A 7,671-nucleotide genomic window follows, 5' to 3' on the forward strand; every position below is an offset into this window, starting at 1 on the left:
TTGGACTGATCAGTAATGATAAGATGTTGTAACCACATTTGGTTAACAAGACATACAAAGCTAAAACCTAATCAATAGAAGAATAAATGTGTACATGAATGAGTCAAAGACACTGAAATTAAGCATTAAGCAAAACATTATTACATTATGAACTTAGCAAAATAAAAAGATGATTAAGTTAATAAGAATACTGTGGTGCAATAGGACTCGCTTTGGGAAAAGCTTGATACCGGCAGTCATAGCCGCCTTAAACAACAGGCGTTGCTGAATAGGCCTGAGTGTGTACTGCTGTCTGTGATTTTCTGTTGTTGTTGCTGTTGTATTGCTGTTGCTGTTGCTGTTGCTGTTGTTGTGTTGTTGTGTTGTTGTGTGTGTTGGTGTTTGACAAGTGCAATGCTGTGGAAGAGAATATCCCCCTGTGGGACAATAAAGTCTAAAGTCTAATCATTTAAAGGTCACATATTATGCTCATTTCCAGGTTCATAGATGTATTTTAATGTTGCACTAGAACATGTTTACATGCTGCAATGTTCAAAAAACCCTTTATTCTTCTCATACTGCAGCCTGAGTCTGCCTGCCTCAGAGCCTAATTCAGCCTCTGTCTGAAAACCACTGATTCACAGCCTGTCTCCTCCCACTCTGCTCTGATTGGTCAGCGTTTTCTGTCAAGCAAACTTCCTCAACAACAACAGCGTCACCCTCCCCCTCCCTCCCGGAGAAGCTCTCTCTCTCTCTCTCTCTCTCTCTAGAGAGAGAGAGAGAGAGAGAGAGAGACGAGTGGAGAGAGAGGCAGCTAGAATAGAGCTTATAAACCACTTTAAAGTTTATAAACCAGAAACTTCACCCAGCGCACGTTACCGGAGGAATCTGATCAGAAATCGGCGACACATGATGAACATCTGCGGTCCAGATTCCAGGTTTTCCTGACGGTTTCTCTCAGGTAAATAATACTATTTATAGCTCTGTTAGTTAACTCAGTGTTTACCTCATGCATCAACTCTGTAAACCGTAAACATACACTCTGTTTTACGTCTGTCTTTACAGATCCATCTGTGAGAAATGACCGACAGAATCATCCCAGAGGAGAGCAGATAGCTGAAAGCAGATGGGAGATACAGAGCTAACCCGTTAGCATGTAGCTACATGCTAACGGGTTAGCTACATGCTACCGCTATGAGACGGTGTGTAAACACAGCGACCATCAGGGTGGAAAATAGAAGATGTGAAACAGTAGTCAGTTCATTATTTCTGCTAAAAGATAAATGTATGGAAGATCAGAGTAATGGTATATTATTTACAGTAGTAGCTGTCTCTGTGTTACCATGACTACAGACCACCGGAGCTTAGCTTACCATAGTTTACCAGAGCTGAAGACTTTCTCCTGTACCATGTTAACATAACTAACTAACAGGTGAGATGATTACAAATGCTGTGAATAATTAATATTGTCATCTGTCAACTCAAATAAAGTTTGACTGTGAAACAGAAATGTGTTGTGTTGCTTACAAGTCACTATTTACTACCTGTACTCTGCTACATGCATGACATCAAATATATATAATATATAAATATCATCTGTTTAAACAGTGTAATTACATAAAGCCTTTGTGAAAGAACATGTTATATTTAGATGATGGGAGTACATGAAGCCTGTTCTGCTGGTTCTTGCAGACTTTGCTCAAGTTCGGTTGAGGAGGAGAGACAGTGACGCGCTGTGGGGCGGGGTCAGCTACTGAAGGTTCTCTCTGGTTCGACCAGGAAACCCTTACATGGCTTGCATTTCTCTAATGACGTCAGAAGAGAAGGAAAAAAAGCGATTTTTTTTCCTGCACCCATTTCCGGACAAACGGAGGAGGAGAAAAAGAGAGAGGATGGTCTTTTATGATACTATGGTGGCCTGTAGACACACTGGGGACAGATATTGATGTTTAAAAGACATGGAAAAGTGCATTTTGCATAATAGGTGACCTTTAAGTAATCATTTGAGTATTCTACTTGTCTCTTACAGCACAGAAACCCTCTAGTTTTACATGACACAAGTGGAGTAGTTAATTTATAGCAACTGGACTTTGTCTGTTTGGTCAAGAGGACATTTTCATCAATCATTTCCATAGTGATGAAGCCTCTTGGATGTGAGACTACAAGATATCCAGTGACCTGGTCAAATGAGAACCTATACAGAGATGATGCTGAATTTAATATACTGGTGTGAAGACTCAAGTGCTAAAGAAAGATTCCCACAGTGTTTGAAGTCATAAGCCTTTTTATTCAGTGTAAAAGTCAGATCTTACAAAAATCACCAGATAAACTTTCACAGCCATGCGGAAACAGTTTGCAATGCTTGTAAACAAAGAAGCCATCCATTACAACCAATATTATGATCCAAACATTTGGCTTTATTTACAAAGTCTATCAAAGCTTGATCACAGCACAAATTTACCATATGAAAGGAAAATGGTATACACTATCAAAAAGATGTACAAACTTTAAACTGCAATCTAATAATGTACCTCAGGGGTCAATGTTAATATCAATAGATTTATAATTATTAACATATTTTTTTTTTTTATTTGTATCCAAAATAAATTTTGCACCATAACCCTCTCAACTCACAATTATTTTCAGACAATAGTAATCCCAATACATTAACTCATTTTTATCAAATATATATAGCACCACAATATAATGGTTTAATATAATGGGGGGAGGAAGGGGGGGGGATCACATACAAAAGACCCGTGTTAGTATCCAAGAAAAAAAAAAAATCGAACTCCAGCCTGCTCCTCACCACTGCTCACATCTGGCAGGACCAGTTCAGGTGCAGGAAGAACTCTGCAACCACAACAGAGTCCTGTCTATGGAAGCCCATTACTGCTATAATTATGACATATGACATGGAAAGTCAAAATGTAGTTTTCAGTTATGAGATACCTCAACATTTGGACATCAAAATTGTCAGTGTGTCAACATTCTGAAATACTACATCGAAATTATGAGAAAAATTGTGAGGAACTACGTCAAAATTGACTTGGTATGCCAAAATTAAGATACGTCAAACAATTTGGTCAAAATTGAGAAAAGCCAAAATTTAAACTAAAAGTAGATAAAATGTTGACTATGTTATAATTTTAAGTGTTTCAGTAACACTTAATTTTACAGGTCTGCAAATTTCATGGTAATTAGATGATAATTAGCAAGTAACCTATTTTAAATTTCTTTGGAATTACTGCCAAATTACCCCATTAACCTCAAAATGTATCGAAAATTACTTTATTATAAACATTATTTAATAATCATATGCTAAAATAGAATACAATCATTAAAATAGGACCCTTAGGCTTGAGAAGCAGCTGTGCGCTGCTCTTCATGTGAAGTGGAAAACTAAAACTAATAGAAGACACTTCTGATCAGGCACAAATCTCACCATTGTGTGACTTATTGTCTACACAGATGTAACCTGGTAGCTAATGTAATGATTCAGGGAGTTTTTTAAGAAATTTCAAATAAGTTATTTGCTAATTATTATCTATTTACCAGCAGACATGGAAATAAAGCATATCAATTAACTTTGTATTCTTTTCCTGGAAATGTATCAAATGAATTACCAACTATTGGGAAATAGCGGAATATAATTATGAAATAATGTTTATAATAAAGTAATGTTCAATACATTTTGAGGTAAATATTGGGGTAATTTGGCAGTAATTCCAAAGAAATTTCAAATAGGTTAATTGCTAATTATCACCTAGTTACCATGAAATTTGCAGACCTGTAAAATGAAATGTTAACAAAAAAATAATTTTGCAATTTTTTAATGCATCACTAAAATGCAATGCAATGTATAATTGCTTTTTTTTTAAATTAGGAATGTATTAATTGAATATAATTAAACACTGAGAAATGACGTGTCACCAATTTTTCCTTCCTTTTTTTTTAATCAGTATCTCATAATTTTACTTAAAAATGTGGATTTAGAAAGAGTATTTTTATCACACCCAACTTTTCATGTATTTTCTTGGCGGAAATGGGCTTCCATACATTTTCCGATCACAGCGGAAGTGGAAAAACACAGACAGACTGAAGAAACAACCAATGACGGTTACAATAAGAAAAACAAAACAAGCTCAGCACGACATCGGCACAACGTGTTCTGTTCTACATGCATTCAGTTGATCAGTGCACCCAATCCCATATCAACGCATTGCTTCCATCTCCAGCTACTGATGCCCAAACACTTTAAATACACAGCTACCCGTGGATGGAGGTCAAACTTGTTCCATTTTTAGATTTGGGGGATCAAGGTGAAACAAAAGGTTTAATATCTACAAGGAAAAGTGAGAAACAGAAGCTCCAAAACAGTGTTGATTGTGCATTTGATTATTTAGGGTTAATCTAGAGGGTAGCAGCAGTTAGTCCATAGAACAGTCTTTTTTTTTCTTTTTTGTACTAAGATATTAATGCAATTTGGTCATGAAGTACTTTAATGCGTCTTTCTGCCTCCAACATCAGAGGAAAATAACTCCTGTGACAGATCCTAACCTGCTTCAAATGATTGTGAGACACTGTCTTTTATTGCTCATTTGGTCTTAGAAGCTTAGCGTTTCAGCTGAGCTTTGTATCCAATCTGATCAGGAAACTGGTAGAAAACAAATCTCACATCCTGTTAAGAAATAAAAGGAAAACAGGAAGCCACAAAAAGCATATCAAACTACAAAAAGCAACAAACATCCATGTGTTTGTGTCATAACTCCAATGTAGAATTTAACATGAAGACAGATTAAAAAGCTACAAAACATGGACAAAAATACATGAAATGGTTAGTGAGATAAGACCTTTGTTGTTTGAATAGTATGGAAGCAAATAAGGGCCCTAATAACTAGAATATTGTAAGCCAATGAATACCTGAATGTGAGATTTAAACCACTTCTGAATACTTGTGTTGAAATTTAAATACCACTGAATTTATAGTATAAAGTATTACTATTTTACTCTCGAAAAACTTCCATTTGAATTTCTGTGATTGGAATTCTCGTCTTTGAAATTTATCGGGTTCATTTCAAATGGTGTGATTTCAAAAATTGTGTTGAATATTCTGAAAAAAAATATATAGATTCAAGTTGCTCAAATTCAGCTTGTAAGGTGCCCCCAATGTCCAAAAATACATATTTGAGGACTTGTGATGTTATTATTTTTTTTTATCTTGTGGAGAAAAGATATTAACTTTTATTTAAGGTTATGTCAAACTAGATAAATGATTACCTTGTTGAAATTAATTGTAAATTTTTTATCTGTTCAAAATGTACCTTAAAGAGAGATTTTTCAAGTATTTAATACCCTTATCAAATATGCTGTTTTATGCAAATGTATGTATATATTTATTACTGGAAATCAATTAACATAAAACAATGACAAATATTGTCCAGAAACCCTCACAGGTACTGCATTTAGCATAAAAAAAATATTCTCAAATCATAACACTTGCAAACTGCAGCCCCTAGAAGTCAAGGGACCCCTTTGAAAATGGCCATGCCAGTTTTCCTTTTAATTTAGTGCAAGTTTGGCGTTATTTAGCCTTGTTCGCGGCAGGCTAGTATGACATGGTTGGTACCAATTGATTCCTTAAATTGTTCTAGTTTCATATGGTACCATTATCTTCACTCTAGCTTTAAAACTGAGCCCGCTACAACCTAAAAATCGCAAGTTGCGTTAATGCGTTAAAGAAATTAGTGACGCTAAAATAAACAAATTAGCACTAAGGTGTTATTACCACGTTAAATTTGACAACGCTAATACATACATTTAACTCAATATAATATAATATATAATTGTATAATATAATTTGGTATAAATATTGAAACCAGAATTTGTGAACCCTAGAAAAACATGCAACAATTAAAACAAACAATTTCTTAACAAAAGAACAAAAACTAAACAAGTGTTACATATTGCACCACTTGAAATTAGCTAATGGAAATTTCAAAGATGGGAATTAAAATTCTCTAAATTCAGACAGCTGGTAAAACAGCTGCTATAAATTCAGTGGTATTTACATTCCAGCATTATATATCAAATAGTGGTTACATTTACACAAGCAATGATGCAGTTGCTTAAAAGCTTTCCAGTTATTACGGCACTTGTTTGCTTCCACAGAAGAGATACACATGTTGAAGACACCTTTTGAGCTTTTCAAACCCAGCTGATTCAGACTTGTAGTTACGACCCTTACAACCAAAAAAAGAAACACAAACTTCCTGAGAATCTAATCATGAACCTTACTGGTAGAAAGAGAGAAAATTATGGATCTTTTACCGTCACTGAGAAGTTTACATCTGCTCTGCATTTCAATACAGCCTTTGGCCGTACAGTGAGTATTCTGTATGTGAACCCTTGCTCACAAAAAAAATCACAGTTATACAATAGCATTTTGTTAAATTATCTCATATGTTAATTATATTAATGTAGTGATCATGACATTTGAGGGTGCTATAAGTTTTATTTAACATAGCAAAATAATATGGGAACTATTATTATTGCATATCATTCAAATTAGAAGACTACCTCGTGTGCTGTAATAAAATTCTTCCATGTTTGGTGTCTAGTCTTCAAGTGGATCATTTTTTAGGTAATCATTTTTCATTTGCATATGCTAACACACTGCCATAGTCTATTTCACGGTCTTGTTTTAGCTAAACGTGGCTAGCATCAGGAGGTAGTAGATAAACAGCTGCAAAGATCTAGCTCTAAGAAGAATGAAAGGAGTCTTGTCTTTTCCACGGCCAAGCGTGGATTTCCGACTAATCAGGATTTGTAACTCCATACCATCATAGTCATGAAGAATATATATATAGAATCTATGTATTTATGCCACTTTTAGATCCTGTCGTGTTATGAGAATGCTGCCCTCAAGAGAATATTGGAAAAGCAGTGCATTGTTCATGTTCCATTATTAACAACAAAACCTGTTATTCTGTGGCTCAGGTGAATCATAAACTAGCTTGCATACATATGGCTCTGACATGAGAACAACCCAAGCAATAAGAAAAAAACAAAAAAAAAACATGAATGCTTTGCATATTACCCTAATATAATATCTTCTTTTTCGCATTTGGACAACAAAACTGCTTGATAATGAGTCCAACCTCTTATTTTCTATGACAGAAATCAAAGATTGATGCTACAATTGCTGAAGTATGGAGTCTCGGGTGTGCCAACTTTTCAGTGTTTAATTATAGTCAATTAAAACATTACTAATATTTTAAAAAAGCAATTATACATTTGCATTGCATTTTAGTGATGCATTAAAAAAAATATATATATTTTTTTATTTTTTTGGGTAACACAGGTCCGCAAATTTCATAGTAATTAGGTGGTAATTAGCAAGTAACCTATTTGAAATTTCTATGGAACTACTGCCAAATTACCCCAATATTTAGGGTGTTTTTTAAAGGAATTTCAAAGAAGTTATTTGCTAAATATTATCTATTTATCAGCAGACATGGAAATAAAGCATATCAATTAACTTTGTATTCTTTTCCTATAAATGTATTAAAGAAATTACCAGCTATTGGGAAATAGCAGAATATAATTATTAAATAAAGTTTATAATACAGCAATTTTCGATCAATTTTGAGGTAAATGGGGTAATTTGGCAGTAATTCCAAAGAAATTTCA

The sequence above is a fragment of the Sebastes fasciatus genome, chromosome 20 (assembly GCF_043250625.1).
Source record: "Sebastes fasciatus isolate fSebFas1 chromosome 20, fSebFas1.pri, whole genome shotgun sequence".
Taxonomy (NCBI): Eukaryota; Metazoa; Chordata; class Actinopteri; order Perciformes; family Sebastidae; genus Sebastes; species Sebastes fasciatus.